Here is a 24,539-nt window from a genome sequence, read left to right on the forward strand (position 1 = left end):
GGAGAAGCAGCACAACACAGCAGCCATCTCACATCTGATCAATGATTTCAAGGCTACACCACTGTAGCAAGAAAACCCAGACTTCTGGGCATGGTGAAAACCACAAGGCCAGCAAAAGAGACATGTGTGAATCAACCTAAGCCAAGGCCAATTTAGTCCTGCTTTCTTTATCTCTGTTTCCCACAGATAGCTGCCTAAGTGGTAGACTAAATAACAGTGAAGGCCAGAACAGCACAATAGCATATTACTGAACACAGCACTGTAGCAAGCAAATGCATGATTTGTTTATGTGAAACAACAGTATGGAGCATTGGAGTTAGGGCATTAGAATAAAGCAGCAGAAGCAGGGCCTCTGAAAAGAATTTTATCAGTGGGTACAAAGTTTCTTTTGGGCCCCTTTCCAAAGGAGGAGGGGGCAATGGGGGCAGGCAGAACAGGGGGCCAAATAAGCTGGAGGAGGGTGCGGACAGCCAAAACAGTCTTTGGAGCCCAGGTCTACCAGGCTTCTTGATGCAAAGCCCATTTCTATCCAACCACGTGGCATTGGCAGCTAGATATAGTAATATGGAAAACCAGACACACTCCTAAATCTCTCTAAAATCTTTGAAATATAGAAAATCCATTGCAGAAAATTAGCATCATCAGGGTTGCACTAGAATGGACAGTGTGCTGTGTGCACCAAAATGGACTTCTGCAGCAGCTGTAGCCCCTGAACCCCTATACCAGCCATTGTCAACCACTGTGCCATGGCACATTGGTGTGCCGTAAGTGGTTCACAGGTGTGCCACAGGAATTTAGGGGAAAGTCATTTATTAGTAGGGCCAATGGGGATGTGAGCCCCCCATTGGCAGCATGGTGTGCCGTGGCAATTATCAAAAACCTTGACAATTTTAGTGCCTTAACAGTGTGCCATGAAATGGAAAAAGTTGAAAATCACTGCCCTATACACTCCTTCATGGTTATGGGATCCACAAGCGAAAAAGCTACTATAGCAGGCCAGTTCCTCCCAGATTTGATTCTGTTAGGGAGGGTCATGGATGCGTACCTGGGCCCGGTGTGCATGGCTTGTAGCAGCAGTTGCCACTTCATGCCTGTGGTTGTGCCCCCAGCATCATGTGCAGGCAGTGAGTTTGGGTGAGATTGGAAAACAATATCCCAAGAACTACCTGGGCCCCCTCCTTTGGTTCCTGGACCCCCTTTCTGACCCTGGGCCTGGGTACAAATTACCCCCTTTATCCTCCTCTCCTAGGCCCTGATCAGCAGCAATACTCATTAAGTTCAGGTCTTCATTTTTTATTGCATATATGATTTTTAACAGCAGCCCAGAATAACAGTGTAATAATAGACACCCAATTCCCTGCCTCTCAGCAGATTATGAAAGTTTAGAGGCTTCTATTATTAAGAACATCAGAAGAGCCCCAAGATCTGGATCAGGCCAAAAGCCCATCTAGTCTAGCTTCCTGTATCTCACAGTGGCCCACCAAATGCTTCAGGGAGCACACAACACAACAGCACAACCTGTGTCCTGGTGCCCTGCATCTGGCAATCAGAGGCAGCCTGCCTCTAAAACCAAGAGCTTGCACATATCTACTATGACTTGTAAGCTGTAATAAACTTTTCTTCCAGAAATTTGACCAGTCCCCTTTTAAAGGCATCCAGGCAAGATGCCATCTCCACTTCCTGTCACAAGGACTTCCACAGACTAATTACACACTGGGTAGAGAAATATTGGCAGGGAGGGGTGGCTGCAAGACCTGGCCGCTGCTCATTTTCTCAAACAAGAAAATAATTTTTTATAAAAAGTTAAATAATCCAGTTCTGCCTCCCTCCTCCCCAACTTATAAATGCTCAGTGGTGTATATTAATGGCCAGCAGGTGCTGTGCTACTCACTTCTCAAACAAGAAAATTAATATATATAAATAAGGTTCTTTTTGAGAAAGCGAAATAATTCAATTCTCTTGCCCCCCTTGCAATTAAGCAAAGCAGTACTTGCAACAGGACAGTTTTCTTTTAAACTACCCTCCAGTTGGTGCCAACAAAGGCTGCAATCCTGCCCGAACTTTCCTGAGCGTAAGCCACATTGAAGCTGCAGAAGGAGGGCAGCTCCTGATTGGCTGGCGATCAGCCATTGAAGTGGTCTGTACTGTTCTAAGAGAAAAAAGCTGGGTGGTGATTGGCCTGGGCCGACTGGAGACTTGGGCAAGGGAGAAAAACACAGGACCTTAGCCAAGCACAGCCAGCAAAATTAAAAAGGAAAACCCAGGTGGGGCGGCCACGGAGTGACCGAATAGGAGGGCAGTGAGCTCAGAGGGTAGAGGGAAGCAGCCATCCCTCCCCCAACACATGGAGGCAGAAGCTCCATTTTCTTTTAAAGTGAAACACACGAGGGGGGGTGCAGCTTCAGCGCCCCTCCCCAGGCTGCCTGGCCTCAGCGCTTGGGGCTTTTGCCCGGTTTGCCCCATAGCCAGGCCCACCAGTGCTGCCACCTTATTTGCTGTGGTGTGGCCAACATCGATGTAGCTCCTAAGTAAGGGAACAAACATTCCCGTACCTTGAGGAGACCTCCATGACTCTCCCTCCCCCACTGCAGGATGGAACACGTGCCCTATGTGACATGGCTACATCAGTACTGGAAAGTTGGATAGGATTGGGCACTACATCTCCTAAATTTAACAACAATCTTAAGTGAAAACGTTGAAAGCAAAATCAAATAAGAATTCAATGGATTTGAATTTTTGCACACAAATGAAATCTCCTTGAGAATTCCCCCTTTTCTCTCCTCACAACTGGCAGTCCATTGGAATAGAATCCAGTGGAATCCCTTTGACCTCTCTCATTCTTTTTCATACATGCATTTATACCCACAGATTTCTCACAATTTGATGACTCACAGCTAAATGAGTGATCTATATTTATTGAAAAGTATTGTGTTTGAGGTAATGTGACATGACATGAAAATCCTGTTTATGCTAATTTGTGTATAATGGCTCTTTCACATATGCAAATCATCAATTGTTCTTGCAGTCATTAAGTGCTGGATATGCATGTGTGAACTGAGATCTAAATTCTAGGTAAAGTGTTGATTTTTATCATTTATCCCAATATTCTGCTCAGTTTGCAATTTTACCTGCAAAATTCACTTTAGATGCTTAGAAGAACCACAACAACATCCACACACTTTTCATTCTGGCTGTCAGTTGCTGATCCTTTTTTTTCTTCCCCCTCTGATAATTTGTCTAAAGCATCTTGCAGTCTATGATATTCTTCTTTGATGTTACCTCAAGTGAGAAAAGATTAAAGTCGAGCTGGAATTTATTATGGGTGACACTTCTGTGACTTTGGGCCATCCATCCTTTATGAAGACTAGATGTCAGAACAAAGTCATCACAAATTATATAATGTCATTCCACCCAAAGAAAGAATGCCAAATGAGGTGATGAAATGTACTGTGGAACAGTCTATATCCTTCTATAGGCTATATTAGAGGAACTTGTGATTTATGATCTATTAGAGAAGGTAGATCAGATTTAGAAAGCACAAGCTTACTTGTTGCATATTCTGTGTCTTACCATTTATCCACATTGTCTAAGGAATATACAGTAAGAAAGTGCTTGGATACTGTAAGGCCACTGGACCTATATGGCCCTCTTTTTCAACTCCTTGAGCCTCACCCTCAAAAATATACCCAAAGTGAGGCACCAATACATTGTTTACTATGTATCTAGTGCATTTCTAACATTGCTAACATGAGTTTGACCACATTTTTTCTTTACTTCCATTTTGTGTCATATAAAGGGACCTGTTAATTTTGACAGAGGCAAATATGGTGCCCAGAAGCTGCTTTTTTTGTATAACTATTTTACATTCGTTTCTCTATACCAGTATTACCAATGACCTCACTTTCCAAAACATTTACAGTATCTCCTAACTCTGTCATGGTTCCTTAGTAGTTATTCCTCAGAATCAACCAGAACTTTGGCCTGGATGTGGGTGAGGCACAGCTCTCTCTAATCACAATCATGCTAACGAAGGGTCATTGATCAGTACAGAAAGCTCTTGCACTGCTGGGCATCTGTGTGTCACCTTCCTCCCAAATCTTGCAAATTTGGGCTCCTCTCCTTGCCATACTCTTGCTTACAAGTATAAGTCTTCTTGAATAATAAATTAAGCTTAACTACCTAGTGGCCTGGCCATCTAGACAGTCTTTACAGACTCTTTTTCCAGGAAGCCTCTCCAACCAACAACCTAAGCAAGCATGCTGCCACACACTACCATATCATTTGTCCCTTCAGGAACCTCTCTGATTGCAGTTTTCTGATTAGGGTTCAAAGAATAATTTCAACCTAATCATATTATAAGGACTTCCTCCATTACAGGTGGAGCCTATTTATCCACATTAGTTCCATTCCGTGACTCGGCATGATTAACAAAAAAGTGTTGTGCTAAATTCCATAGAGTTACGCAAATACACTGCAGCCTGACACTTCCGGATGGAAGGAAACTAAGGCAGCTGTTATCAATCCCCTCCCCTCCGCTCTGTACTCAGCCCTCCTCGTTAACAGCTTCTTTCACATGGGATGCTGATCTTTTAAGAGTCCAGTCCTATGTGTTTCTACTCAGAAGTAAGCCCCATTCCAGTCAATGGGGCTTACTCCCAGGAAAGTGTAGAGAGGATTGTAGGCTATATCTCATGCTTTGCTTGGTGGGAAGGCTTGCTTGTGTCTGTGATTGTGTTGTGATTGCCTGTGCCATGGGGGGGGGGGGTTTGCTTGTGTCAGTGATTGCCTGCACTATCTCAATGGGGGGGGGAAATTTGGCAAACAATTCCTGGGTTTTTTAAAGCAATCCCCTCTGTTGCTACCACACTTGCCAGTGAGTGAGTGACTGACTGACTGAGTGAGAGAGAGAGAGAGAGCAAGCAAGCAAGCAAGCAAGCAAGCAAGCAAGCGAGCAAGCTCCACCTTGCTGCATGTGTTCTGGCTACAGAGATTTCCCCCCCTTCCCCTCTTCAGCCTCTTTGCTGGCTCAGGGACTCCAGGAGTGTTACTGTTCCTTTGCAAGGGGAAGCTCTTCCAGGGCTCCAGGGCTATTTCCCTAACTGGGTGAGGCAGAGCCTTTTTGCAGTGTTTTGGGCTGCCTGGAAATGGAGCAACACCAGCGCAGGGCAAAGGAGGCAAAGGTGTGTATGACTTTCGGTTCCCCCACCCCATTGAGACAAATCCACAGATAAAAAAATCCATGGATAAATAGGCTGCACCTGTATTATCTAAAAATGAAGTTAAACATTGCAGTCAGATTCTAATACCCTCTCTCAGAAATATTCCCTCCTTTGATTTACATCCAGAAGAATGCCATGTTGTGAACTTGAGTTGGTTCTTTAAAAAGCACCAATTTACATCCTCTGTGAGTTTGTTCTAATTTTGATCTAATTTTGAGCATTTTCAGTGATGTACATACATAATTATTTCTTTGTTGCTCATGAAAAATGAGAAGTTGAGTTAAAATGGTAGAAGGGCAGGTAAGAAAATGCCTATGTTGCTGTAACACTTGGTTCATTCCCATTTAAATCACACTTTCCAGGATTCAAGTTGTTAGAAACTTAACAGCAGAAAAGATTTGGATACACTAGTTTATTGTCATACTACTAAGTAAATGGAACACTCAATGCCAAATGCCAGTCTTGTGGCCATCAAACAACTTCTAGACACCTTCAGTCATGCCATACATTAACATTTTTTTTTAGTTTTCTGGAGACATTTTTGAAGACATCTCCAGTTTGGAGATGTTTTTGGAGACATCTCCAGTTTGAAGAGACACTTGGTCAACAGTCTGAGGCTAAGAGGCAAAGAAGGAAGGCCCATAGCCAGGGAGACAGGCCAGGGACAGACTGCACTTGCTCCCAGTGTGGAAGGGATTGTCACTCCCGAATCGGCCTTTCCAGCCACACTAGACGCTGTTCCAGAACCACCTTTCAGAGCGCGATACCATAGTCTTTCGAGACTGAAGGTTGCCAACTAACTGGAGACATTACAAAGGAATAATTCATCTAAGGATGATATTTTAGGTTTTCTGTAATGGAATAGTCCAGCTATCTTCTGATACATGCCAGAGGTGAGTCATTCTTATTGGGCAGAGTTCTTGTTCTGTTGCTGTTCTAGACATAACACCATGTTAGTAAGTCATACTGCTAGCTGATTGTGATTCCATGAACTGATTGCAATACACAGAAGCTGTTTACAAGCTTACCAGTCATTGCTGACATCAGGGCAGAACCTAATGGGGACTGGGATCCCGAGTAGGTACTCCATCTCTAGAACCCACAGGCAAAGACAGAACATTACGGAAGCACTTCGAGTTGGCCCACTCATGCAAGTGACAGCCCAATCCTGTCCACACTTTCCTGGGAGTAAGCCCCTTTGATACTAATGGAACTTACTTCTGAGTGGACATGCATAGGCTTGAACTGTGAGTCAGCAGGAGCTTCTGAAAACGTACCTTTCAAAAGAAAGCGAAAAACTTGCCTTGAGTTTTGCTAAGCATTTATTTTGCTTTTGCAGTTAAATAAATTGAACTAGGATGATGGAATCAGGAGATGGAAGGATGAAACCAGAAGCAGTAATTAGGAGGTGGATCAGGAAGCATTTTAGAAGAATATTCTGGGATACTAGGCTCTTCTTGCAAAACAGATAAGAGGGTAGCTTTTCAAAGGAAGCAACCACCTAAAATAAAATATCTTATCTACTGCTTCCTAGACTTCTGGGAATCATTTCTTAATGGGAAAAAAGCCCAAGCCAACATGAAAAAGAGACATAGCCTCACTTTGATACCAGCCAATAAAGACAGAGGAAGGTTACAGCACAGAAGACACGTGCAGACAGGAGAACCCTGACTGGAGTCAAGAGTGTGCTGAGTCATAGACTACTGTGAACCTGGGTGACATCAGAGCTTGGCCAGGTCAGGCACTAGCCAAGTGCTGATCATCTGCTTAGGGCCCACACAGATGAACATAAGAAGAGCCCCACCGGATCAGGCTAAAGGCCCATGTAGTCCAGCTTCCTGTATCTCATCTCCATCTGATGACTCAGGGAGAACACAAAACAACAAGATACCTGTATCTTGGTGCCATGCCCTTGCACCTGGCATTCTGAGGTAGCCTATTTCTAAAACCAGGTGGTTGCACATACCCATCATGGCTTGTACCCTGCGATGGACTTTTCCTCCATAAATCGATCCAATCCCCTTTTTAAAGGCATCAAGGCCAGATGGCATCACCACATCCTGTGGCAAAGAGAGAACCCTTGAAGACCCTGTTATGGTGGGCAGCAGCAGAGCGATATGCTCGAGTGCCAATGCTGATTGGCTGATTGGGGGTCAAGTTGGAAGCTACTGCAGATCTGGTGGTTTCTCTTCCACAAAAACATCTGGTACGATAACGTGTGGTAAAGGCTCCGTTTAAATATGCATATTTAAAATCCATAAAGTCTGTAGACATCTCCATAGCTTTAAAAGCAAATGTGCTGGGGACCAAGAGGGGTTTGGAACCGTGCATTCCACAATGAATTTTGACAAGAGAAGAATTTGGTCGTTTGCTGTATAAATTCTTTTCAGGCTTTGAAAACCTGATGCCTGAAAAAGCATTAATGAAGCTAAAAAAAGAACATTTCAAACCTACCTTCTGATTTAGCTCCTCCACTTGGGTAGATCTGCATCTTTACCTCTAATGGTTAATAGGAAAAAAAAAAATATGAGAAATGTTCTCTAGCTTGAATTTTAAGCCTAGCTAGAGAATTCAGAGGATGTGATGCCCCTTCCTTCAGACTAGCGTAACAAGACTCCAAAGCTTGTTTCCAGAATCTAATGAGCTTCACCAGCATGTCTAATTCGGAAGCTTCTGCTCAGGCAAAACATCTGACTAATTTTCAGAGAATTCAAATGCATTTTGATGAGCCTTACAGCACTTCTCAAGGGGCTTTATATACACGGCTTCTTGAAGCAACAGCAGCTGCTGGGGCTCATGGCCACACCTTCTTTGGGGTCTGAAGGAAAGCTTAGGCAAAGCAAGTGAGCCACCTTTGCATTGTTTGCTGAAGTTCTGGCAGGTATAGAGGCTTAGACCTCTGGCAAGATGAAAGAGGGGGAGACTGGAAACATGGCAAGTCTGACAAGGAGAATTTTACAAGTCATTATTCATTGCCTTCCTGTGAAACCAACTACCTATCAAAGCTGCCAAGAGAAAGAAAAACCTTCCAGGGACAGAGGGAGAAATTCTATTTCAAAATGAGCAATCAAATTATCAGAGTCTCTCCACTGGAAATCTGCAGCGGATGACTAACGGCTGCCTTCTGCTCATTACTACTATCAAAAGATGAATGGAGGCTCTTTGTGTTCGGCGATAACTGAAGTTTCCATTTGCCTTTTCTATTTTTAAGAGGTAGTTACAGATCAAGAGAAAATGTTTGACATTAACAGAGCCGCATCAGGATATATCCTCCCTCGGCTGCCTTTCGGAGGCCGATGAAAATGCCACGTATTAGCAGAGCAGCTTCTCCCATAACATTTCTAAGTGACTCTGCTTCCCATCCAGATTTCTTCATTACACCGAATTGCATTAAATTCCATCAATGCTGTGCTGAGCATGAAGCACCCCTCCCCACCCCTAAACAATTTGCTGGGAAAATAAGTTGATGTGGTACGATGGTGTGCACCCATTAGTTAATACTGGAATAAGGCCTTATAAACATATTTCATTTGAGCTGCAAACTAATGGTTCAGAATTTTGTAGTTTCAGATTGGATCCAGTCAAGTAGAAGTGACTTTAGAGAAGGAAGCTTTATTATTTAGATTATTAGACCAGATATGATGGGAAGATTTATCAAATAGGGAGAGGGGAGCAGAAGCTACAGGAATCCAATGCTTTTCTATCCTACTACCCAAAGTGAAGCTTCAAGTAGCCTTGACATCAGTTACTTTTGGAGGATGGAATTTATCACTTGTAATTTTGGGACACATTAAATAAGACAGTAATCTGTTGTGGCAGTTTTAAACTTTTCTTTTTAGGCTGAGCACAATGCAGACTCCAGAGATTACTGGTCATTTAAATTCACCATTGCTAAGACTGAAGTGTTCTATCAGAGCATGATAGCTGAACTTTCAGTTCAGCTAAACCCCAGTATGCTTCACATGGACTCTATTATTTTATTTACTTCTTTTAAAATAGCCCTTCTGCTTGTGCTGATCCCACCACAATGAAAATTCTGTCCTAAGATACATGTGAAAAGACTAAGCACTTCACATTCATATTCCTATGATAAACCAGTGTGTGAGGTTTATGATGGACCCATTCCTTGATCTTAGCCCGGATTTCAGAAGACCCTGATCACATCCATTCCAAGACTTTTACTGGCATAGCACCCAAAGAAACAGTGCCCTGCCATGGCCTCTCTACTGCATCCCAGCCCATTGCTACCACTGAATGCTACTGCAGCCACCACTATTATGAGTTCAAGCTTTAGTCCAGCATGAGCCTTCAGCCACAACCAGTGGCATAGCTAAGGAGGAGCAGGAGGTAGCAGCTGCACCGGGCATCAAGTTTTAGGGGGGCAACAAGTCGAACTTGACACTAGTGGCCAAAATTTTGAAAATTTTGGTATGTATGAATAATACCATCATGTTATATATCGTTGGAAAGGTAACTTAATGCAGAATGCAATGAAATAAACCCCATTGGAATATCTGTATTCTATCAAAAGTTACGGCCATTTAACCAGAAAATGAAAACAACTGCCTTATGGAACAAAAAGTGGATTTTCTTAATTCTAAACTGACCTATGAGACTAATTGTTCTGAGAGCCAATATGTTATTATGTTATTGACTTGTTGCAATGACATATTATCATGATACAGCATGAAACCAATAAGGTGTTAATATGAGTCAGCGCTCATTTCCATGTATCATAATACAGTTACCCCTGCTAACTGGGTAAAAAGGCACTTTTTCAAGTGGTGCCCTTCTCATAATTAGCAGGGGCAGAATAAGCATCCCTCTTTACCCCATCACAGTATTTTGAACCAATCAGGGGCACATTTTTCATTTATTTACTTAATTAAATCTGATTTTGTTTGGGAGAGGCTACAAATCTTCTTTGACCCCAGGTAGCAAATAGACACCTTAGCTATGCCACTGAGGCAGAACAGCAAGTGAGTGGTGAGCTGCTGGGGGGAGGAGGTGAGTTCTTCCCAGTTTTCACTTTTTTAAAAGCCCAAGTGTGACAACACTTCCGGTTGTGACATCATTTCTGGGGCAACATTTTGAGCTTGGTCCCGGGCGACATGATCATTAGCTACGCCACTGGCTGCAACCCAATCTAGGTGATCCCTGACACTACCCCTGAGGACACTCTGGCACGAAGAACCAAGCACTGGTCTGGCTGCATTCATATGTAGAACCAAAGGCATCCAGGCTCTTTGGTCCATTGGTGTTAAAGGTATGGTTACAGTCTGGGAGAGATCCATCTGAAACCCCAGAGAGTTACTGCTAATCGACACAGACCATACTTAACTAGATAGACCAATGGTCTAACTTAATATAAGACAACTTCACAAGTTTAGTTCTATGCACCATGTGATGAGCTGCTTTATATAAAATATGCATCACAGAACAAATCAAGGAAAAATATGTTATTTGATTGGTAAAACTGTTATTAAGATCCACTTAGAGATCAGACACAAATACAGCCTGAGCAATTTATAACTTTCTTTTCTTGTCAACTCAGAATAAATCAGAGGGCAGGATCTAGCCAATGTTAGGTACTGTTAAAAAGTCCAATTGATTTCAATTTGAGATGTTAGAAGCAATCTGAGAATCACTTTCAGCTATCACTATTGACATTCATTCTTGTGTGTATTCTTAGCCAATTCTTATCTGAAAACAACTGAACTTTAACAAATTTGGATAGTTCCCCAATGTGGCTCTAGCCAGATACCCATGAATTCGATGACGGTGTTTCAAAATTTATTTATTTTTATTTTCAGCAGCTCTATTGTGTTGCAGATGCCCCACATTTCTGTTCCATGCACTACTATTCTAGGACATTTTCCCAGGAATAAACCCCACCGGAACACAGTAAGACCTGAATAAACCTGCATAGAACTTCACTGTAACAAGGCAAGTACTCCAAAGAACTGAAAAATGAAATATGTCTTGAATCTCTTCCACTTGAAATCATTAGGGCTTGAAAGTGCTGAGACTTGCATGGATCATGCTCAGAATCCGCCCACGTTCAAAAATATACGTACATTTCAAGGAATGGCCAGTGTGCGTTATTCCCATAATTAATTAATGCATGTAATTTAACCAGAGCATATTTAGTAGACATCGGTTATTGAACCGCAGACTTTTTACAACTATAGTTTATCATTACAGTTTTTAGTGTGTGCAACTGAAACTCTCTTCAGCTACCATAAGTTACAATTATGCCTAGAAGCCCTGGGAGAAACGCTGATTAATTAAGGGCCTAAATCTACATATTATTGAGAGTTATTTCTGAAGTCCTGCAAATCCTTAATGTTCAACTGAAAATCAATGAGAAAAAGGTGGATTCTTCCACCCTCTATGAGAAACTCAGCATCATGCAACATCTTTCCAAAGCTGCCTACTCCAGTCACTCCACTAGCTGTTAGACAATCTAAAAGTGATTAACATACTAATTTCAAGGCACTTCTGGACATTTTATGTTGTGGGGGAGAAACTAGCAACTCAGAGAACATGAAATTAGATGTCATATTTAATCCCACTTTATTTTAGATGGTTTTAATTAAGTGATGCCAACAGTGTCTCCTATGCATGAATTTACATATTATACACCCTTAACATTGGTGCTACTGTATATCCTGGAAAGTACACTAACGTGATTAAAACATAAGTAGAATGGGATATCTGGGGAAAGCTGCTATATAATTATTTCCATTATACGCGGGTGCAAAAGCAGAATCACACAGGCAATTTACAATTTGACAATGCTGTTAATGAGGAAGACAGTCAATGGCCAAAATTGTGGGACGGCAGAAAAATTGGCTGATTTTGGAATCAGGCACAAATACAAAACACTCCAGGACAATCAACTGGTTGTATAATATTCTCAGCTTGTAGATATTGAGCACATTTCTATGCCAGGTCAGTTTATGGAAAAATAATGTTGGGGAAAAAAGTGAGTATGTAGCTGTCATTACTGGGACTATAGAGTTGACATTGTGCAATCTTCATATTAGTTCACTGGTCCCGATTTAACAATGAAGCATAATCTGAATCAGAACATTGGTTTATCTGATCTGGTAGCACCAAGTTTGGCAATAGCTCTTCAATGCCCGAGGCAGAGGTTTTTCACAGCAGGGCTGCCTAATATTCTTTTCATGGATGATACCAGGAATTAAACCTGTAATCTTCTGAAAGCAAAGCATGGCATCTACCACAGAGCTATGGCCTCTTGTACATAAAAACAGGATTAGGAGCTATAACCCTTTCTGGGCAAAGCATCACACCTGGTCCCCCAGCATCCTTTCTTTGACTCACCTATTAAGTAAGAATAAGATAGGTAGAATTTGTTGAAAAAGGGTGTCAAGAAAGCAAAAGATCCATTTTGTTCTGAACTCCATTTTGACAGGCTGGGAACCATTTTGATTAGCCGTGAATTGCTGTGCTTCGCTGTACTAGAAGGAAGGGCTTATTAGCAGTTTCTCAGTCTGGCTACCTGTGTTATTTATTTTATTTATAGCATTTGTATCCACCTTTTCCCCAGAAGTAACAGCTTAAAAAAACATAAAATCACAATTAAAAAAGCAATTTACACAATAAACTAAAACCCATCAAACAATTAAAACCGTCTTAAAAAACATTATTATAATAAAACATAAAGAGCAGCAGCCACCACCTTATAAAAGGACTAAGAGCACAATTCTATGCGTGTCTACTCAGAAGTAAGTCCCACTGTCTTCAATGGAGCTTACTCTCAGGAAAGCAGGAAAAGGATTGCAGCCTAAGGCTGCAATCTTAACCATACTTTCCTGAGAGTAAGCCCCATTGAACAAAATAGGACTTAATTCTGAGTAGACCTGGTTAGGATTGTGCCCTAAGCCTGTAAAAGTGAGATGTCTTTAAAAAGACCAAGAAGTGTGTTATTTATTGTCACTTCAAGGCTGAGAGATAATTGGCTACAGCTGAGATTCTCTGGTTGGGAAGGGGTAAGTCAGCCAGTGACATCAGTCTTGTGGACCAGTTCAGATAACCTCAGGTCCGGATTGGACAGGGCAGCACCAAAAGAAAGTCACACAAGTATAAAACCCTGTTGCTATTATGGTCCTCCCACAAACATCCTACGGTGGATTACTGCCAGTACTGCTGTTTGTGATACTGCAGATGGGAAGATCCACGCTTGCTCAAGTTCAGGAGCTACACTTTACAAGTGAGAGATAGTGAAATAGGAGTTAGCTGATTTGTTTTACTTACTGCAGATGCTTTCGATTGCAACTTGTAATCTATTTAAATACCTTTACGTCCTGTATAACCGAACCATTTGGGATGGTTGATGGATGGATGATGGGCGGATCCCAAAGGATCTCCTCTATGGAGAACTCGTGCAAGGAAAGCGCCCTACAGGTAGACCACAGCTGCGATACAAGGACATCTGCAAGAGGGATCTGAAGGCCTTAGGGATGGACCTCAACAAGTGGGAAACCCTGGCCTCTGAGCGGCCCGCTTGGAGGCAAGCTGTGCAGCATGGCCTTTCCCAGTTTGAAGAGACACTTTGCCAACAGTCTGAGGCAAAGAGGCAAAGAAGGAAGGCCCATAGCCAGGGAGGCAGACCAGGGACAGACTGCACTTGCTCCCAGTGTGGAAGGGATTGTCACTCCCGGATTGGCCTTTTCAGCCACACTAGACACTGTGCCAGAACCACCTTTCAGAGCGCAATACCATAGTCTTTTGAGACTGAAGGTTGCCAATACAATATACTGCAGATGCTTTCGATTGCAACTTGTAATCTATTTAAATACCTTTACGTCCTGTATAACCGAACCATTTATTTTATCAATAAAATCATTAAAAAATTATAAAAAATCACAGCGATGGCTGTGAGAAGGAATTGATTCACCTAAATCCAGCCATGGCCACATCAGCCACAATAATACATTTGAGTTATTTTACATTTGAATTATTTTACAATAATACATTCAAATTATCTGACCAGGGCCTTGTAGGAAGGAGCAATGTGGTTTGTGTGCTCTGAACTCTTAAGGACTTCAGTCAACATGCCAAATCTGGGACTGGCTGTACTCTGAGACTAGGCTCAGTGAGTATCAACCCTGTGGTGAGTATGACACAGAGTAGGGCAGGTTTCCCATTATCCTTAAATCAGGCAGAAACAGGAGATTTATGACCCAATCCTATCAGGGCCTTATGTTGGTGAATCTTGTGATCCATCAGCCTGAGGCCAAGACCACCACTGCATGAGCCTCTCTGATAGCAAGTGGCTTGCAACCGATGGTGCAGAAGCTGGGAAAGCTTGCACCAATAGGTCAGCAGGGGCAGCTTGAGGGAGGACTGGGGCCAACATGTCCCCTTAGACCTATCAGATTTAAATCAGCAAAACAGCTGGTGTGGATCCGAAAAGGCCCATTGGGGCTCAGGGACGAGCAGGTAAATTAAAATTTTCTTTATTTATGTCTCTGCTGACGCCTGGGCCCCAGCTGGACCGCAGGATGTAGCAGAGGCTACATCCTCTGCTACATGTTTCAGCGCTGCTACTTCATGTAGGCTGAGCCTGGATAGAATTGGACTGTTAGGGTGCACCTACCCTGCGCTGGAACAGGCAAGCCAAGAGGCTTGTGCTGCATCCAGCACAGTATAGGGCCCAAGGCGGCTCAGCCAGAGGCAAGGGGAAACTTTTCCCCTTATCTTCAGATAAGGCGCCTTTGCCCCTAGGGGTCTCCTTGGACTTGCACCACCTCCTGAAGTGCCATAAGTGCTGGATCCCAGCCCCACTTTCCGCTCCCTGCCCACCCGCCCCTAGGGCCACCCACTGCCCTCCCTTCCCCCTCCCAGCAACACCTCCCTCTCGTCTCCTCCCTGCCCACCCCAGAGGCTTGTGTCAGCCCAGCGAGGCTGATGCAAGTCTCGCTGAGGAAGTTGGCGCCGGAGGCTTGTGTCAGTCTCCTCAGGTTGGCACACCTCTGAGCACTGCCCCTCTTCCTCCCGAGCACTTGCGCCGGCCCATGGGCGCCTCTGGATTGCGCCTTTAGCGGCAGAAGTTAGGATACTTGTTCTCAGTTCCAAAACCTCTTTCTGAGGAAGTGATTATGGATTGAGAAGATGCAAAATAAGAAGTCATTCTGAATGACACACTAGTTCAATAATTAACATGGAATATAATGTAATAGCTTTTCAATCTTTCCTTTTTCAATTTTTCACCACCTCTTTTTTCCCCTTTCAACCACAAAACTATTATCACCTCTCCATGCTAATCCTTTCTCTAGCTGACTAAGATTATCAATCACTCTTTTTCTTCAAGATTTGACTTTTCACCTTTAAATTCTCTAATTGGCTTTCCAATCCTCTGATCCTATATTATTTTTTTCTCCATAAAACCTCAGTCTCTTAACGAATTCCTAACGTTTACATTTTCATGTTTCTCAAAAAATAGCTGTTGACTTTTGCCAGAATGTTTTATTTTTCTTAGATTTGCTAAAAAAAAATACCTTCAGTTTATAAAGCAACTTCTTTTCTGAGAAACAAACAAGAGATTCATGACAAGACTGTCAATGGTACACATGCAGGACTCATTCTGGTCATTCTAGTTATAGCTTTAATTCTACTATTCATGAGATGACATGAATTCTTCCAAACTGGTATTGCTCTGAAACAGAGTTACAAAAACAAATGTGTATAATGTGTATAATTTTATGGCGTGGAGCCATTCTCTAAAAAATACATACTTTGCCTACGGAAGATTCACTCTTGTCATCCAGTTGAAGGGATCTTAGATTACAGATTTGGAAATCATCTCTGCCAACAGTCCATCCTAAATTGGTCAGATCAGTCTAACTTACTGCACAGTCCTGATCTTCTCTAGTGTTGGGACAAAAGTGCTGTTTGTGACAACTCAGGAGTAGACAGCGCTGGCAAGGAAGGCTGGTACCATCCCACCGGCACTGTATCCCAACACCCAACTGCCTGTGGAGATAAGTAAAATGCCGAGCAGCGCAGGGGATGTGGAAGGGTGAGGCAGGGAGGCGGTGTTTCAGGGAAGAGCAGAACAGGGGTGAAACAGGATCGGTGGAGTTCTCCTGGAAGCCCTACACCGAACTTTTTGGACTTGAGCCAGTAAAATAGCCGGCACAGATCTGAGTACCCCTATTGGACAGGCTAGGGAATTACTTGGGATAAGGGGGAAAATATCTCCTTACCCCAAGGAAACCTCCAGCCTACTCTTTACCTGCACTAGTTACAGCATGGGTCAAAGACCCCAGCTGTGCCAGCACAGGTTAGGTTTGAGTTACTCGCAAATGACATCTACATTCACATGGAGTTCTACTGCATTTTTTGTATAAGTCAAAAGGGTATGTTATTTTTAAAAAAAATAAGTAAGAACAAAAGTTACTGAAAGTGGGCAGTAACACAGAGCTGAATATAAAATGCACATGAAGCAGGTGAAATATAAATGGTATACAGGTATCTTGGTTGGCAACCTTCAGTCTCGAAAGACTACAGTATAAGCCTACAGCACCCAGTATTCCCAGGCGGTCTCCCATGCAAGTACTAACCAGGCCTGACCCTGCTTAGCTTCTGAGATCAGACAAGATCAGGCATGTGCAGGGTAACAGTTGCTGACAACAGGTATATTACACTTTCCTCTTCCCAGTACAAGGACACAGATTGCATGCTTGGAGTTCTTTTGTTTTTGTTTTAAAGGGGGAGGGTATGATAATAAGCATGAAGAAATAGAATATGCTGACCTCTATAGAAAGGCACATAAACTTTTGCATGAAGGAAGTAAAGCAGTCGTGTAGTTAGAGGGAGGGGAACAGTAAATAATGCTGCAACATGCAATGTAAGTGCCCCCTCCCACTCGCTGTCAGAGTCATCGCAGGCAGCAAAGGCAACATTGCAGGAGACGACTTTTGGTTTGGTGAGCACCTGCACGCTGCCATCGCTGCACAGAATGGCTCTGATAGCAGGTGGGAGCTGACAAAGCTGACAAAACTGCTGGCAAAGGAATGTGGACTGGCATTGTGGAATACACTTATTATTATTATTATTATTATTATTATTATTATTATTATTATTATTATTATTATTATTATTATTATTATTAACAGTATTTATATACCGCTTTTCAACCAAAAGTTCACAAAGCGGTCTACAGAGAAAAATCAAATAACTAAATGGCTCCCTGTCCCAAAAGGGCTCACAATCTAAAAAGATGCAAAAAGAACACCAGCAGACAGCCACTAGAAAAGACACTGCTGGGGTGAGGTGGGCCAGTTATTCTCCCCCTGCTAAAAAGAGGAGCACCCACTTGAAAAAAAAGTGCCTCTTACCCAATTTGCAGGGGTAATGCAATGCACATACACCTTCAGTACTTATCATTTTGATCCCCTCTAGCTACGCTACTGAAGTGAAGTATCAACAGTGAAATATCATGGAATGTATTCTTGTGCACTTCTTGGTGACATTTTCTGTGAAGCTATTTGTCTGGACATATCAATATACATCATGTCTTCTCAGAACAAGATCTATTTCATCACAGTGTGCAGGTTCGTATACTGAATGTGTCCTACAACTACCAACCTTGTTCTTCCATTTGGGTTTCTTTTGAGTTGCCATGGAAATCTCGCCTAAAGCAAGTGAATTTGGATGTTTCTCATCAGGTGAAACATATGAAGAATATGAAGAGAAGCCTGATAAGACCAGCAACATTTCCCAGAAGTCTGAACAGCCCTGTGCTTAAAATATGATACAACAGCTCTTAAAATTCCTTCCTGCATGTGCCTGATCTCGGAAGCTAAGCAGGGTCAGGCCTGGTTAGTACTTGGATGGGAGACCACCTTGGAATACCGGGTGCTGTAGGCTTATACCATAGTCTTTCGAGACTGAAGGTTGCCAACCAAGCTCTTAAAATTATAAAAGTTAAACATCTGAAGAATTCTGAGAGAAGCCAAATGAATCTTGATAAGACTAACACAGGAAGTGTGCCACATGTCTCTACTCTTTTAGGACTATGCTAGATGTTACACTAGGAACCAAACTTAGAGTAGGGCAGAAGGTGTAGTCTGGAGGTTGAGCTGTTGCCGTGCCTGAAAAAGCTAAGCAGGATCGACTTGGGTGTTGCCTTGGATTGGTGACCAGAAGCTGCTGACAAAGGAATGTGGACTGGTAAGAAATGGATATCATCCTGAGAACCAGCCTGAGGTGTGTTTTGCAGCTACCTGTGAAAGCTTGGAAAATGCAAGATTGCACCATGCAGGGAAACATCTGTAGAAATGGAGGATCCTATGAGCTTCTTTCCTAAAATAAAGCTTGTAAAAACCCATTTGAAAAAGGGGTTTATGGTCAGCCTGCCTATGTAAAACCACCTTGAGTCTCTGAGATTCAAGCCTACAAGTCTTTGAGAAAGCTGATGTATAAATACTGTAATAAATACTATAATAATAAACCACATGTTGTTATGTGGGAGATCCATGCTTGGATCTCATGATATATTTTGCTCTTGCTAAAAGTGGCAATGGTGTGTGTGTGTGAGAGAGAGAAATCTGGAATGTAAGCCTTTTCTTGGCCTGATTCCTTGATGCAGATTGATCTCCCTGAGCTGTTATTAGCCCCAGGTGGAGAGCATTTTCTCTTTTTAAGCCCTTTTATTCTGCCTGTTTGATTTCCCCTCTATGCTTAAAGCAATTCTGGAGTCGGAGACAATTTGCATCAGGGAACTAACACATGGGGAAAGGGTTAAACCCCTCCCCCTCATGACATGGCAACAATCCAAATTCTCTATGGATGCTTTTAGCAAAAGAAAAATACATCAGGGGATTCAGTGAATGTTCTATCATGTAAGGAGTAGAGTCACCTTGAAAGTGTGGCTGTGGCCACCACACATCCAGGTTCTGCCTTTTCTATAACGTCTAGTACAGCAGCCTCCAAACTGGAAACTGCTGGCCAGCCAAAAAGCCTTCCCTAGCTAGTGCTTACGGTTCTGCTATGCTGCTGCTGCTCCTGGCACTTGATCTTGACACAGGGACATTCCAGGCAATCGCGTCTTTTGTCCATCTCTTCAGCAGGCTTTGTGACAGGATGTCTGGGCAGACACAACTGCCCAGAGTATCCCTGTGTTGAGATCAGGTGACAGGAGCAGCAGCAGCACAGTGGAATAGTAAACGCTGTTCACATGGGGGGAGGGCTATCTCCAAATGCCAGATCTGACCACCGGACCAAAGTTTGGAGAGTCCTGCTCTAGTACAACTTACCTCATGTTATGATATCATGGCATTTCCCTTCCCCTCCTTCACATGACTAGCTGGTAGTGGTGAAAGGAAAACACAGTTTGTGTGGACATCGTGACACAAGGCAATTTGTTATTAGATGTTACAAAGGGAGAACCTGGAGCAGCAGTTGTGGATGGCAACAAACATATATAGGTTGCAATTCTATATACATTTTCCTGGAAGTAAGCCCCATTAAACACCATGGAATGTACTTCTGAGTAGACATTCATAGGCTTGTGCTGCTAGTGTAATGTCTACTTTAGTCCTTCAACAGTTACAAAAGAGGTAGAGTTTATATATATAACAAGTACTCCAAAATGTGCAAGTGTGTCATTATATTTCACAAATCCTTCTAATATTTCTTCGCAAAATCAATTGACATTCTGTTAACTTTTGCTATTAAATTAATTCTTCAGTCCTTCAAGGATGCCAAACAATTACATATTGATCTCCGAGCGTCTCATGTTTTCATGCCTTATACATTTGAAGGATGCCCATGGTATTAAGTGCAATAAGTTAGAGGCATTTCTTAATGTCAGGCTGCCTACTTCAATCTCTGTTATTTAAATGGCTTCTGTTCATTGTGTAAAATCAATGAATTCTTATTTTCTTAGTCAAGTTGCACTATTCAAGTGAAGGAACAGCAGCTATCTTTGCATTGTGACTTTTAGGCCAGTTTTTCTTTAGGTATTTCCTTGCACTGCATAAAGTCAAAAACACTATTGGAAAACGGCATAAACTGTAATGGTATAAATTATCAACAATTGCAGACACTGAATTCATACTAACGGTATCAAAGGACAATATAAAACTTGTATTTGATACTATTTTGCTCCCCTGCTTTGACTGGTGGAATGTTCAGGAACAGCAATCACAAGGTCATTTCCCCAGTCAGAGAAGGATGGAGAACAAAGAAGTAAAAATCCCTGAAAACTAGCCAGTAGACAAGCTGCTGCTGGAAGTAGAAAAGTAGACAAGCTGCTGCTTGAACAGTCATAGGAAATCCTGTTCCCCATCACTGACAACAATGTGGCTGAACTGGCAGAGCACACACTGCATACAACTGTAGGAGGGGTTAATCAGAGAGCCTTTCTAAGGTTACTTCCTTACTTCTGGATAGGCCTTCTGACTGTCTACGGGTCTCCTCAGACCCACACCAGTTATATAGCTGGTGTAAGCCCAAGGAGAGAAAGGGGACAAGGAGGGATGGAAAATAGTGAATAAGATCTGTTGTGTGCCTTTGCTGCTGAGATCCACCCCCCTCTAGCCTCGGGAATGCCCCTGAACCTTCCCTCCAAGCCTCTATCACCAATGCAAGCAGAGCCTCTTGGAGCTGTTGACCTACACACAGCGCCTTCGCCAATTTGCTGACAGCAGACTTCTGTTTCAATTGCAAGAGTTTGATAAGGGAACCTTCTTTTGGTTATCTAGCATTCAGATTATTCCTCATACTTGGAAGTAACTTTTCTGCTTTTACTCAAGCAAAAGAGCCACTGCCCATGCTTAGGTATATTATCCAACTAGTTATTGCTTGCATGATGGACTGAACATGAAAAAGTGTACACAGAGGTTTACAGGACACTACCACAACATTTCGAAAGAAAGAAAATTCTACATAAGTGGAAGAGTCACATCTTTTTGTGCTGACAAACAGATAAAGTTGTGAGCTGGGAGCAGTCGTCCCATCCCCCAAAGTTACAAGCAGCAGTAACCATGGCCATGTTCCATGGCTGCTGCTAACTGTTACCCCTGCTAACTGGGTAAGAGGCACTTTTTCAAGTGGGTGCTCCTTTTTTTAGCAGGGGGAGAGTAACTGGCCCATCTCACCCCAGCACTGTCTGTTCTAGTGGCTGTCTGCTGGTATTCCTTTGGATCTTTTTAGATTGTGAGCCCTTTTGGGACAGGGAGCCATTAGATATTTGATTTTCTCTGTAAACCGCTTTGTGAACTTTTTGTTGAAAAGCGGTATATAAATACTGTTGTTGTTGTTGTTGTTGTTGCTGGCTGGTGACACTGGTCCAACCAGTAAAAAGAACTCCCTGCCAGGAATGGGAGAGCTGGCACTGGATCCATGGCTGTAGACTCTAGTTTTTAAGCCATGCCTGAGATTTGCTAGGGTTGGGAGGAAAGAAAGTGCCAGAATAGCACACAAGGAAAAGTCAAGCCTCATTCCTGAAACAGGTGGATGGGAACAACAACAAAAATTACATATTCAGAAAAAAATATGAAGCAAGAAAACATTGTTTCTTTTCACCATTTGTAAACCACTAAAGCAGATCTAAAATATTTGCCTTTCTTCCTCAATATTTTCCAAAATCATTCCTGACACAACAAAAATGAGCCTCTGCTAAGGTTGGTTTATTGGTATAGAATTAGATGAAGAAGATGCATTATACAACTCCCCAAACAAAATTCAAATATTCAATTCAAAGAACCATCACCTGAGTAACTAGGAGCTCGGTCTGCATAATGAAATCCCTCGATGCTTTTTAAATATCTGAGAAATGTAATGAGGACATCTTAGAATTAATAAGGAAGCCGTTCCACTATTACTTGCAATATCTACGGTAATGCCTTCAGCAACACAGTTGTATTTAGCAGAACAGAACCTGATATTTGAAAAAACCAAAACAACATGACAGGAAAGACTAATTTTGGCAGGAGCTGGAATGAAATGGAAATAAGGTGGTTTGGAAATAAATTAATTCAAATTGTGTTAGATAGGAACTATGCCGTAAGGTTGGAAAACACACCAAGTGGCCGTAGTAGATAAGAAGTTATGTGATAACAATAATAACCAATGGATAAGGCTGAAGTGAGTGTTGGAAGGACTGAGGGTTGTTTTTTTATTATTTTTTAAACATCCAGTCTTGCTAGATAGTTTTGAATGAATGGTGAAACAGTTGACACAGTGTTGCATATTTACACTCTTTGGAGTGGTGTGATGCGATGAGATTTCACATATCAAGTGTTTCTATTTTCCTTCTTGTGAGTGAGTTCGGAAATATTAAATAACACACACACACACACACACACATACACACAATTGAATTCTATGCCTAAAAAAGGTTTATTAATTCATTCATTCACACACACACACACACACACACACACACAATTGAACATTAGAACAGCTCCACTGGATCAGGCCCATCTAGTCCAGCTTCCTGTATCTCACAGCGGCCCACCAAATACCCCAGGGAACACACCAGATAACAAGACACCTGCATCCTGGTGTTCTCCCTTGCATCTGGCATTCTGACAAAGCCCATTTCTAAAATCAGGAGGTGGCACATACACATCATGGCTTGTAACCCATCGTGGATTTTTCCTCCAGAAACTTGTCCAATCCCCTTTTAAAGGTGTCCAGGCCAGATGCCATCACTACATCCTGTGGCAAGGAGTTCCACAGACCAACAACATGCTGAGTAAATAAATATTTTCTTTTGTCTGTTCTAACTCTCCCAATACTCAATTTTAGTGGATGTCCCCTGGTTCTGGTGTTATGTGAGAGTGTAAAGAGCATCTCTCTATCCATTCTGTCCACCCCCTGCATAATTTTGTATGTCTCAATCATGCCCCCCCTCAGGCGTCTCTTTTCAGGCTGAAGAGGCCCAACGCCATAGCCTTTCCTCATAAGGAAGGTGCCCCAGCCCAGTAATCAACTTAGTCGCTCTCTTTTGCACCTTTCCCATTTCCACTATATCCTTTTTGAGATGTGGCGACCAGAACTGGACGCATACTCCAGGTGTGGCCTTACCATCGATCTGTACAACGGCATTATAATATTAGCCGTTTTGTTCTTAATACCTTTTCTAATGATCCCAAGCATAGAATTGGCCTTCTTCACTGCCACCACACATTGTGCGTGAATTCCCTTTAGCTCTAGTTGTTTCTGCCCAAGCTCTCATTATTTCCCGGTTTCCAACTGCCTGGATTCATAGCATTCCATTTTGTTCCATGTATTTTACACATAAAAATTAACTATATCCTGTTATTGCTTTGGGGTGATTTCAAGAGTTCTAAAATATGTAATAAATTATCATCTGTATAAATGGGCACTTTGAGGGGAATAAACTGTGGGATAACAAAATATTCATGTTTAGTGAAAAAAGGCATTTAAGTTTTGAACCATCAATTATCCATTTTCAAACAGTGTTAATTGCAGTGTCATTTTTTGAAATTTAATTTTCTTTGTTAAAAACTCTTGGACAGATGGTATTTAAAACCCAGAGAGCTTCTTCTCAGAAACTGGCAGCCCTTATGCAAACACCTCAGGAGCACTGCAAGATGGCCACCAGGATTGTGGCCTGACATCACTCTTGTGGACAGGCAATGTGACCACACTAATGTTGAAGTGCATTCTGAAATTACAGCTTGTCAAAAACGCTGCAGACCATTTGTTGATGAATGGGGTCTCCATCAAGGCATGGGATTTTGATCCTATATGAGGTGCATTGGCTTCTTATCTATTTTGGGTTCAATTCAAGATGCTATTATTATCTTTAAAGACTAACATCATTTTGGCCAACTGCTGCCTATCTCTGCTTTCTGAGATCTTTGGAGAGGGCTGTTTCATGAGCCATCACTTGGTGAAGCTAGGTTGGCATCTATGCAAGACAGGGACTCCTCTGTGGTGACTACCAGCTTATAAAATTCCCTACCACAGGGATTCAAGATGCTCCATCCTTTCCAGACTTTCAGAATAGGGGAACCAGATACAATGGTGGACACAGTATCTTTAACCATTATATAGAAGAGGGAATTCTGGCAGGTGCAACTTTTAAAACCCATCCATGTTGAACTGCCTTGCGTAATGGATAAAGGTATAGGCACTCTGTCCTCCATTTTATCTGGTCGACCTGTTTCAGAAAACCTTGCAAACTATTTATTCCACCAGGCCTTCTGCACATTATTAATTGAAGGGGCCTTTGTCTTGAATTGCTGCTGATTTTATTTGTTGATTTTTTTTATTTGATCATATTTTAATATGTATGTTTTAGGGCACAAT

The 24,539-nt window shown here is 42.3% G+C and overlaps 1 pseudogene; it reads right to left on the reverse strand.

Annotated features, from left to right (window-relative positions):
* Positions 1-16,764: 16,764 nt before the first annotated feature.
* LOC136649967 (5S ribosomal RNA) lies at positions 16,765-16,881 on the reverse strand (annotated as a pseudogene).
* Positions 16,882-24,539: the final 7,658 nt, after the last annotated feature.

This window comes from Tiliqua scincoides, chromosome 4 (genome assembly GCF_035046505.1).
Source record: "Tiliqua scincoides isolate rTilSci1 chromosome 4, rTilSci1.hap2, whole genome shotgun sequence".
NCBI classification, from domain to species: domain Eukaryota; kingdom Metazoa; phylum Chordata; class Lepidosauria; order Squamata; family Scincidae; genus Tiliqua; species Tiliqua scincoides.